The sequence below is a fragment of the Lissotriton helveticus genome, chromosome 7 (genome assembly GCF_964261635.1).
Source record: "Lissotriton helveticus chromosome 7, aLisHel1.1, whole genome shotgun sequence".
Classification (NCBI taxonomy): domain Eukaryota; kingdom Metazoa; phylum Chordata; class Amphibia; order Caudata; family Salamandridae; genus Lissotriton; species Lissotriton helveticus.
In genome coordinates, this window is record NC_136068.1 from 1,344,525,030 (window position 1) to 1,344,537,521 (window position 12,492).

Below are 12,492 nucleotides of genomic sequence, written 5' to 3' on the forward strand. Positions count from 1 at the left end.
AGGTTTTTCTGGCGCCCCGGTTAGGAACCCGATTTCTAGTCCTATGTCCCTTTCTGTTGGACCTTGTGAATTCGAAGCACCCCTTATTCTGACGACAGGTTGTGGGGAGAACTTGTTGGGATTGGATCTGTTGAAAAGATTGTATGCGACGTTGTATTGTTCTCCCTCGGGAGTGCAACTTACACTGGGTAAGAAAGTGGTCTCCCCAATGTATTTGTCAAAGGATAAACTTCCGACAGAATTGTTTTCTCTTCCTGACTCTATTTGGGCTACTGGTCCCAATGACGTGGGTCTTTTGGAAATACCGCCATATGTTGTGACGTTGAAAGCGAATGTTAAAATGCCACGCATTCCCCAATACAAGATTTCTAGTGAAGGTAAAAAAGCGTTACTAGCGATCATTCATGATTTGATTGAAAAGGATGTGATTGAAGAAACAAGAGGTAATGTTTGCAATAGCCCTGTTTTGCCTGTCTTAAAACAAACTGACTCTTCTCAGTCACCTGTTTACAGGTTTGTGATTGATCTTAGAGAGGTAAATAAGATTGTAGTGCCACAGTTTCCAGTTGTTCCTGATAGCACTGCCTTACTAACTATGATTCCAGCTTCAGCCACTTGGTTCTCAGTGATTGACTTGAAGAATGCTTTCTTCAGCATCCCGATTGCCGAGGAGACCAGGGATATTTTTGGATTCTGTTTAGGAGGTCGAAGCTTCCGGTTCAAACGCGCTCCTCAAGGCTATTGTGAGAGTCCATCAATATATAGTCAGGCTCTGAAAACACAGCTTGATATGATTGTTTTACCTGATGGCGCTACTCTTATCCAGTACGTCGACGATTTGCTAGTCGCCGCAGATACTGAGGAGATTTGTAAAGAAGCCACCTTGTCGTTGTTGCGTCATTTGTCTGATTTGCATCATAAAGTGTCTCTTTCGAAATTGCAGTATTGTTGACAAGAAGTGACCTACTTAGGTCATCTCTTATCGAAGGAGGGAAGAAGACTGACCCCAGAAAGAATTCAGGCGATTGCAAAGTTGAGTGTGGCAGTTACACAGAGAGAAGTGAATGCTTTCTTGGGTATTACATCATATTGCAGACAATGGATACCACATTTTTCCCTACTGGCCAAACCTTTGGTGACATTAACTTGTAAAGATACACCAAATCCCCTCCCGTGGTCCGATGATTGTCAGAAAAGTTTTTCTGAATTACGTGATGCATTGTGTTCGGCTCCTGTGTTGGGTACCCCCGACTACAGTAAGCCCTTTACACTATATGTCCATGAGAAAGAAGGTTGTGCATTATCAGTGCTGACACAGTCTTTTGGGGACAAGCAGCGTCCATGCGCGTATTTTTCATCAACTTTGGATCCGGTGGCTAGGGCGTTGCCGAGTTGCTTGAGAGCGACGGCGGCAGCAGCTGTTTCTATTCGGCAGTCAGCTGGTTTGGTGATGAATAATACATTGATTGTAATGGTTCCACATGCAGTGGACACTTTACTAAATAGGACCAAGACACAGCACTTAACTAGTGCTCGATTGTCAGGTTATGAGTTGACACTTTTAGCGAGTCATGTGCACATAAAGAGATGCAATACGTTGAATCCAGCTACATTGTTGCCAATTCCAGTGGAGACAGATGCGTCTGAACAGCATGATTGCCTTTTTAGGACAGAAGAGGAAACGAAAGGGAGAGTAGATCTTAAGGACACTCCTCTTGTGAAGTGTGATGGTAGGTACCTTATGGGTGGATGGTTCATGCTTCAAGCTTCCGAATGGTGATACGACTGCGGCATATGCTGTTACGACTTTGCATACGATTGTTGAAGCTGCACGTATCCCACATAATTCAGCGCAAGCAGCAGAGTTGATTGCACTTATGAGAGAATGTGTGTTGTCGAAAGGAAAGAAAGTGACCATATATACCGACAGCCAGTATGCGTTTGGTGTGGCTCACAGTTTTGGACACTTGTGGAAGGAACGTGGGTTCCTTACGTCACACGGGACGAAGATACATCATGGTCAATTGGTGAATGAGCTCCTGGAGTCACTTACTTTGCCGTTACAAGTGGCGATTGTGAAATGCAGTGCACATAAGAAGGTTACTGACGACGTTGGTCGCGGTAACGCGTATGCTGATGAAGTTGCGAAAGAAACAGCAAGAGATGTGATGAGTCGAATGTATGTTGCGAGCCCTGCAAGATGGATTGGTGACGTTGTAATGTGTGAAGATACGATAGAGAGTGTGAAGTCTATTCAGGCTGAAGCTACCGAGAAAGAGTTGAGAGTGTGGAAAGAGAGTACGGGTAAATTAGACTCAAATGGTTGTTGGGTTGAATTGTCAGAGCATCAGCGATGGCTGCTACCCGATGCGTACGTGCTTGCAGTGGTTACAATCGCCCATGGAATGGCTCATATCAGTGTAAAAGGGATTTGTAAGTTGTTGGCTCCAGTATGGCAGAATGCTGGAATTCCTAAGTGTGCCGAGAATATGGTCAAGAATTGTATGGTTTGTCTGAAATACAACCCTGGTAGGGGGAATCCAACTCCAGCTGGTCATTTTGCGCCTCCAACGTATCCGTTCGAGGTTTTGCAGCTAGATTTCATCCACATGGAGAGGTGCAACAACTTGAAATACGTACTCGTTGTTGTTTGTGCCTTTTCGAGATGGGTAGAAGCATATCCCCTGAAAGATAATACTGCCTTATCCACAGCTAAAGCCCTTGTCAAAGAGTTTTTCCCAAGATTTGGTTTGCCGAGAAGGGTCTGGAGTGATAATGGGAGTGAATTTGCGGGTCAAGTGATGAAGAGAGTATGTGAAGGGCTAGGTATATGCCAAAAGTTTCACGCTGCAAATCACCCCCAATCAGCTGGACTAGTAGAGTGCTACAATGGCACCCTAAAACTTAAACTGGCCAAGATACAAGCAAGCTCTGGTCTTAAATGTCCTGATGCGTTGCCATTAGCACTTTTATCGACAAGAATGACTGTACATTCACGAGTTGGACTTAGTCCGTATGAGATTGTGTTTGGCCGCCCGGCCAACATATTGGGAGTGCCAAGGCTGACAAAATTCAGCGAGATTGAACACCCTGTACTGCTTGATTACTTATATGATTTGACGGCTAAATTGCGTGTTTTACACCAACAGGTTCACGATACTCTGCCTCAGGTTTCTGCAGATCCAGAACACATCATCGATCCTGGCTCATGGGTCCTAGTAAAGAATTTTCAACGGACAAAGAATGATCAGCCCCGCTGGAATGGCCCCTATTTAGTCCTGTTGTCCACAAGAACTGCTGTACGAGTGCAAGGAAAAAAGAACTGGATCCACGGCGTTCACTGTAAGAGGGTCCCTTTGCCTCTGCCGTACGACCGGTGGGTCCAGGAGGGCATTGCAGATTCTGAAACTGAGACTGTGCCTCGTTTTCTGCCGTTCATCGATGCACGTGTAAAAGGGACACATTCTGAGCGTGAAAGCGGCGATTTTCTGCAAGGAGCCATGCCACCGTCAGTTCGACTGGACACTACTGAACCTGACCTATTGTTTCGTGATCAGACATTACCAGGGAAAAGCCGTTATAATCTGAGGCCGAAAACTATGGACAAATAAAAAATTCCTTTTTTGCTATTTTTGAAAGTGCAGCTCTCTCATCTGAGAAACTTTTTTGATTTTTGTTTTTCGAACCACCATCCGGGTTCAGCTGTAGGGTCGCGGGCGACAAGTATTTGGAGTGCAAGCCGAAGACACAAGGTCGACGGTTCTGGTTGGTTCTTGGGCGTTTCCCTTGGACTGACAGGCGCATTCCTTAGCACGGAACACCCTACCTCCGCGAGCAGCAAGGTTAGAGGATGGAATTTTTCGAGAAGGAGAGACCTGCCAAAGAGATGAACTTTAAAGCCAAAATGTGTATAATGATTACCTGGAAACGTTTTCTGATATTTAGCATTTTCATGTTGCTTAGTGTAATGATGTTTTTAATAGGATATGTTTTATTTTATTTTCGAGTGACATTTGCACCCACTACACAGCCCATACCTCCTTCTACTGTTTCCTCGCATTCTTTTCACCCTCTACCTGAACATGAGTCCGTTAGAAGATTAGAGTTTGTCAATAACTCCTTCGTTCAGCTTTTGCACCAACACCAATTAGTAGTGAACACGACTAACTGTTGGGTGTGTAGTCTTATGCCTCATACTACTGATAAAGGTATCCCTTATCTGGTCCTACCATTCAGCTACAATGGTTCTGTATGGGCATACAGAACAATGTTCATCTACGCTCGTGAAGCCCACCCCCTACGTTCTGTAAAAGATAATCCAAAGAATAGTGCTCTAGTTAAGGGTATAGTAGACATGATTAGAGGAGCTACTTCCTATGAGACTATCCCGAGTGATGAGACACTAGCATATATTGGATGGAATGTAACCGGATATGGAGTCAACCTGAATGAGAACCAGCGAGCGAAAAGATCCTCCCCGATTTGGGTTGTACCCCATCAGGGTCACTACTGTCTGCAGGGTAATGGCAAGAATCCGAGAGCTCAGCTAGGGAAGAGTATCTGCTCTGAGACGTATGTTTTTGCATCCCAGACTTCCCCATCATTCCTAGCAGCTAAGGGTACCTATTTCATCTGTTATGATAGAGCATATACATGGTTGCCCCCTGACTTCTCGGGCACATGTTTTGTTTCGTTCCTGTTGCCTCCCACCTGCACAGCTGCGGCAAGTTACCACAGGACAAGGATAGTTAGAGGTGTCTTCAGTAAGGAAGACACTGCAGGACAAGAATTGGGAGACTTCTTGAAGGGTTTTCTGCCGTTTTCGGGACCTATGGTTAACAGTAGGAACATACGGCAATTGACGAGAGTGGTGGAGTCCACCATAGTTGAAACTGCCGATGCCCTTAGTAATTTGACTGCTGAGCTCCAGTCGGATCGTCTTATGACTCTTCAGAACAGAGTCGCGTTAGACGTCATACTTGCAGATCGAGGTGGGGTATGTAAAGTGATCCAATAAAGTTGCTGTGATTTCATTCCAGACAATGCTCCGACAGTGTACCAGGCCATTTCCAAACTGCATAAAATCTCCGAATCTATACATGTGGATAAAGAAGATTGGTCGTTGATGGGATGGTTCTGGGAACTGATATCCGCCTGGGGATGGAAGATTCTGATGGTCATTGGGATGATTTTAGCCATTCTTTTCCTGTTCTGTCTTTGTGTACAGTGTGCTCCAGCTATATGTGGATTCTGTGCTACATCATGTGTAAGGAAACCTGTATCGAGAGATGAGATAAGTAATAGGATGATGCTACAGCAACATCTCAATGATTTTATGAATATAGACCTAGACTCAGGTTAGCGTGAGTATAGGTTATTGCCTATGTAAAGGCAAAAGGAGGGTCTGTGGTTCTGTGGATTCTGGACCCGTGTCATAAACCTCATCGTAGCATGACGATTTTGGTATCAGCAGACCGAGAATAACGAGTATACTATATACTAGTATTTTCGGCATGATCGAGCGACATGATCACCATGAAATCAGAGACTCCGTTCTGAACCCTCGGGTTCCATTTTGTGTACGGCAGCCATTTTGTGGTTGCCCTCACATAGGCCGATGACTAAGGCCGAACGAGTCTTAGGGACACGTACACTTTCAGCTGACTTCTGTGTGACCTGGGCAAGCTGACTCCACTGCCCAAAGCCAAACCTGTTCGGCCAGTTCCTTTTCCAGTGGCCGATCGAGATTAGGGATCAAGGCACGCATACCGTAAACCCTTCATTGCACACAACTATGTCTAATCTCACACACACCTGTCTCTGATCCGTTCTTTATGACCTGTTTTACGATGAGGAGGTGCCCGATTTTATTAGGGGTCCAGCCAATTTATCTGATGAAAAATGTTGGGCCTTGCCGGGTAATTGATGGTGGGCTGGACGATGAAATGTGGGTTTGTCACGTAATGCTTTTATTGTACACATGGAATTGGTTTACTGTAAATGAGAAATGTTTGCCTGAAGCATAATATTTTGTATAAAAAGGGTTGACTGGCTTTGTAAGATTGAGCAGTCTCCTGAAAATATACACCGTGTTGTACTTCTAGGATACCTGTTACTGGCTGCAGCCAATAAATTTGATCCTTGACGTCACCAAGAAGTCTCTGCGTTTCTGTAGTCTGGGACAGGAGAATCCGAAGTCTTTGGGTGTGTCCCCTGGCACCGCTGGGTTCTAAATAACCCGGTACTTCACTACTCACCGGGGCTTTCTGCAGTGGAGCTCATCCTTGGCAGGGCCAAAATCGGCTCTTTCCTGCTTCTCTCTTCACTCAAGTGCGGCAGGGGTAGGCACCAACAATGTGGCACGAGCCTCCTCCACTTTTAATCTCCATGGGCTGCACACGCGGGGCTCTCTCCTATGTCAGGGGAGCCCCGCACTACTGATACTCTTCACCCGGGCGACTTCTGCTCTCGGGCCGCCTTCACTCTTGACTGGCTGGCACCTGCGGGGCTCTTTCTCAGCCATGGGAGCCCTGCACAGGCAAGCACCATATTCTTCACCCAGGCGGCGTCTCAGGAGGCGGCGGCGGCGTGCGCGGGACTTCCTCCAAAAATCCGAAAGTCCTGCCCGCCGCCAGGCACAATGTTGCCTGACTTCCGCTTTTGCCAACGGGCCGCAGCAGTGAATTTTCTTCGGTGCAAATGAGGGGTAGGCTCCTTAGTAGTTTAAAATATGAAGCAGGGTGGACTCCTGCTATCAAAATAAATGCAAAGTTGCGGGGTGGGCACACGCGCATCAATTAGAACGACATTGAAGATGCAGGGTGGGCACCTGCGAGGCATGAAAGGAATGCAGGGTAGGCACCCTCTAGGGGACAATAAAATGCTGCGATGCGGGGAATCCCAACGGCATGGATTCCCTCCAGGGTGACCGTAGTGCTCCGTCTCAGCTGCAGAGAGCACAGCACCAGAGAAAATGCTTTCAGGAACATAAAAGCAGAGCACTCACAGGGCGCTAGAGGCCAAAGCACAAAGTCCTCTCCAGATCCAAGTAAAAGCAAAAGGTCCCAAAGAAAAGTCCTTGAGGCATCAAGGGGGCAATGTAGGGCCCAGGGGCCAGCACACAGGGCCCTCCAGCAGGGAGGCAGCCCCCATGGTGGTCCCTCCTGGGCCCCACCAGCAGCAAGCCCCCCTCCATCAGGAACACTGAACAATTTCATGGGGACACAGCCCCTATATTTATATTACATTTCCCCTTTGTGATACAGCACAGGGCTAGGGGAAAAACCTGCTTTTTTAGCACTTTGTTGTGCTCAGCTCCTCTCTCCATTGTCAGGTCGGGGCTAGGTGCTCAGATGCACCACAGGGGCGGGCCAGCATTGTGGAGAGAAGGTACAGCTCTATTCAGGTCCCAGGTGCAACTCCTCCCTCCCATATACATGCAGATCTCCCTATTCACCACTGGGCAGACCCATCCTGGCTCCTGGAGCCACCCAAATCATCCAGCACCTGTCAATCACAAGCCAGACATGCAATTCACATCAGGCAGGCAGACACACAGTACACAGAAATGCCAACTTCTAAAAGTGGCATTTCTCCACCAGTTACCATAAATCTACGCACACCATTGCACAGCATTTATTCTCACAAGCATACACATGCAAAACTCGCCCCTGCACTCCTCTCATATCAGGAATTACCATGGACACACATATCCCTATGCATTCTTATGGGAGGAATGATTACATACGCAATCATTCCTATTGGAGTCCAATCTCGCCACATGCACTCAGAGAGCGCACGCACTTTACACTGGGCCACAGTGCTAAAGTGCGCAGAGGCCAAAAATCACTACCGCTATATCAGAGCTCAAGACAAAAAGTTCAGCAGTGAACCCGCCAAAAGGGCCAAGTCCAACAGGAGGTCCATCCTATATATCACTCAGAAATACCTGCTATAACGGACCAGCATGGAAATAATACTAGACCGGCTGTAGTGGCCTGTTTTCAAGAAGAATGGGTTTATTCTCCATGGAAGAGAAGTCAAATCCTAGCCCTTAAGGTCCATTTGCCTGATCCTAGGTAGAATCCTACAAATTATTATAAAGATTTGACAGAGGCTGCCTTTTCTACTGTAATGACTCTTATTGATATTGAAAAGTTCTTTGGTCTTCTCGTTCCAGTTGATGTTTGGAAACAGGTTCATACTCAAGATCATGTTGCAGAGTTGGGTGGTACATGGGATGTGGTTAAGGGATGGGATCAGGAAAGGAAGGCAGGCATAAACCCTGGCAAAACAGAGATAATGTCTACCCTATAGGATTAATAAAGCTGGCTCACACGGAGTCCAAAGGGATATATTTAGCAAAGTTGAGCTCACCACATTCTGGGACACAGAATCAGCCGTGCGGAAGTTATAAATACAACACATTTTTTATTTTCATATTATTTATTTCTTATATATAAACTGCGAATTATGCAGTATTGTTATTGTCATTTTCTGCTTTACAAAAACATACTTAAAAGAAGATTCACAATACACAATAGAATTTCATAAAATCTCTAAGCTAGCCCCTAGTGTCACATTCCTCACACATTCAACATCAATCATTCAGTCAGATAACACATTCACTCCAACATCAAACTAAACATTCATCCAAAATCCTCGATCTAGTTCCAGAGTGACAAGTTGAACCGGTCCTGCAGGGTCTTCTCAGCACAGCGCTGGAAACCCCAGGTCGATGAAGCAGGACAGGAGATAATAACGCCAACGCGTGTTTCGGTGCCCGGCCAGATCTACTGCCGCACCTTCATCACGGCATTCACACGAGGAAAATGGAGGGGCAATAAATAATACACAACAGCAAATCTGTGGTGGACAAAAGGACAACCAATTACAATATTGATCATATTTAGACAAAGTTTCATTGCAATATCATAATTACTTATTCTCACATTAATATTCTGCTACATTTCCATCGATACTTTTAGGCACAGGATATAAAGTATTATTCATCACCTGTATTATTGTGTCAATCCTTATATGTCCACTTTGGTCGTATAAGCAGTAAGCTCAAAATTGCACTAGATGATAAAAGTAGATAAATCATTTAAATCTAGCCAGAAGGTCAGGCTCAGGAACACCTAACTTCCACCCACCACATTCATTCAACTTTTAGTGTCCTACTCTGGCATATTCAACGGACCTGCAAAAGTTAGGGGGGGAAAGAGACCAACCAAGGGTTCCTTTAAGGTCCAGTAGATCTAACTCCCAGAGCACAATCACACATTCATCATTCACCTTCATCCGAAGACATATATCATAGATTACCTCATCCGAGAACAAACAGTGAAGCCATCTCAACGATGGAGGGTTTCTTCAAAGATTACGACATCAATCGTCAAATCAGAGGGGGAGGGGGTTTCTTTTGCCTCTCTCTGTACGTAAAAAGAGGGTGCCTACAGACAGCCAACAAATAACATATTACGTCGGATCGACCAAGTAAGATAGAGGCCACCCGTAATGCTTATTTGACTGCTTCAAATCGAACCCAGACTTACTTGGATCCACTTAGTCAGCTCTTTATAAGCTGGACAAAAAGAATCAGCTTTTCACGCGGAGTAAAAGGTCTGATGTACAGAGGGCGGTCTGTCCGGTGATCTGTGAAAAGATATTGATATATGTATAAGGATAACTGTTCTTAAAGCCTATTTAGACACAGAAAACCCATGCGTGAAAAACAACTAAGACAGGCCTCAGTGGGGGTCTCGTCAGGGAATCGGGATCAACAATTTACCCAGAGGCTTGCACACCCTCACTGCATGGAAGGTGTAGGTTTCAACATACGACCACCTATCAAAGCGGCCCAGCCTCTCACTAAGCGTGCCGCCCTGATAATTGTCAATCAAGGTCGGTCACCTAGGAGTGCGGCCACATCCAAATTACGCCTTAAAATCACCCGACAGTTTACACATACATGTAGATTCTTATCTAAACGAGCAGTTTTAGATACAAATTTTTCTAAAGAATCCAAATTTGTTTTCAATTTTCCATCAAAATAATAGTATAGATTTTTGTTAATGTAATTTTAATATATATTTTTTCAGGAACTATATTTTCATTTGGAAACAAGTTTGTATGTAGTCGACTTTGCAAAGCTTGTTTGCCATGTTCTGTCAGTACTCCAATTCTTATATCTTGAAGAATGGTTCCATAATAGGCATAATTTGCCTGTCGCATATTTTTAATAAGTTCTTAGTATTCAAACTATGACCAAATGTTAACGTTTTCAACGCTTCCCAAAGACTTTCTGGTGTCTTCATGTACAAGTGTTTTAAATACTGGTTGTCCTTTTACGGGAGTAAGTTGCAGTAGATCTCCAAAAACTATCACATGTTTTCCTCGAATGTATGACATAATATCGACAGACAGAATATCTACATACAAAAATATCGACACAAAAATATCGAAATCAAAAATATCGGAGTCATATCTTCATAAAGGTAAGTACAAAAATATCGAAAAATTTATATCGTAGTACAAAAATATCGAAATTAAAAATATTGTTTTTTTAAATGTATTAATAATAATGTAAAAATAATTTTAAAATACATATAATTTAACAAATATTAAATAAAAACATTAAAACATAATTAAAAAATTAAAACTAATACATATACATTTAAAATAAATTAAAAACTTAATAATTTAATGTCATTTTATTTTTTTTAATTGCATTTAATTGATTTAAATTAAATTTAAATTTATTTTATTTTTACCCTGTACGCCTGTACCCCAAAAACCCAAAACTGACCCTGAACCCTAAAAATACCCCTGTACCCCAAAAACCCAAAACTGACCCTGAACCCTAAAAATACCCATTTACCCAAAAACTGAAAATTGACCCTGAACCCTAAAAATACCCCTTTACCCAAGAACTGAAAACTGACCCTGAACCCTAAAAATACCCCTTTACCCAAAAACTGAAAACTGACCCTGAACCCTAAAAATACCCCTTTACCCAAAAACTGAAAACTGACCCTGAACCCTAAAAATACCCCTTTACCCAAGAACTGAAAACTGACCCTGAACCCTAAAAATACCCCTTTACCCAAAAACTGAAAACTGACCCTGAACCCTAAAAATACCCCTTTACCCAAAAACTGAAAACTGACCCTGAACCCTAAAAATACCCCTTTACCCAAAAACTGAAAACTGACCCTGAAACCAAAAAATACCCCTTTACCCAAGAACTGAAAACTGACCCTGAACCCTAAAAATACTCCTTTACCCAAAATTAATTAACAGTATTTAATTACCAATTAATTATTAATTAACAATAACAATAAAGTAAATATATTAGCACATTAGCTATAATTAATTTAATTTACTAATTAATAATAATTTTCCCCAAATAATTAATTAACAATAACAAAAAATTATATATATTAAAAAAATTACTCTAATTAATGTAATTAACTAATTAATATTAATTAATTACCAATTATTTATTAATTAAAAATATGTACAAAATTATATTAATTAACTAATTAATAATAATTAATTACCGATTAATTATTAATAAAAAATATGTACAAAATTATATTATTTAATTAACTAATTAATATTAATTAATTACCAATTAATTATTAATTAAAACTATTTACAAAACATATATTAATTAATTAACTAATTAATATTAATTAATTGCCAATTAATTAATAATTAAAAATATTTAAAAACATATATTAATTAATTAAATATTATTAAATTACTTCCCACCCTATTCCCCTATAAACCCACAACCCGCTCTAATACTAAAACGCAAAATGTTAACAAAATTACTAATTTTCAAACATACATTTCTAAACATATTTAGCAAACATATAAACAACAAAATAAAATACATAACACTAAACAACTAAATTTCGATATTACTAACATACATACCTTAATCTCGATATTCTGTCTGTCGATATTATGGCACATCGATATACTATACCATCGATATTAAAACATTGATATTATTGTATATCGATATTTTAATTTCGATATTTTGTCTGACTACCGTTTTCCTCAAAATAAGACATCGTACTCTGTTTTAAGAATTTGCTGCATCTTAAATGCACAAAGGCAAGCATTAAGTTTGAGACCATACTTACCTCATCAATAATCAGAAGTTTCATTTTCTTTAGCACTCTTGAAACTACATAGCAAGCTTCTCCAGATAGTTTATTATATTCCAATGTATTTTCATGCTCTGCAGGTAGCATTAGTAAACGATGTAAAGTAATTCCTTTAATGTTGTGTGCTGCCAACCCAGTTGGAGCAGTTACAACACAAGACAATTGTGAGTAAGTTGAGTTCTGTAGATTACTGGTCAATACTTTAATTAAGAAACTTTTTCCTGTTCCAGCTTGACCACTGACATACATTCAGATAGGTTGGAATGATGTGCATGTGCATTCTTTCTGTTCATGAAGAAATCCATGGTCA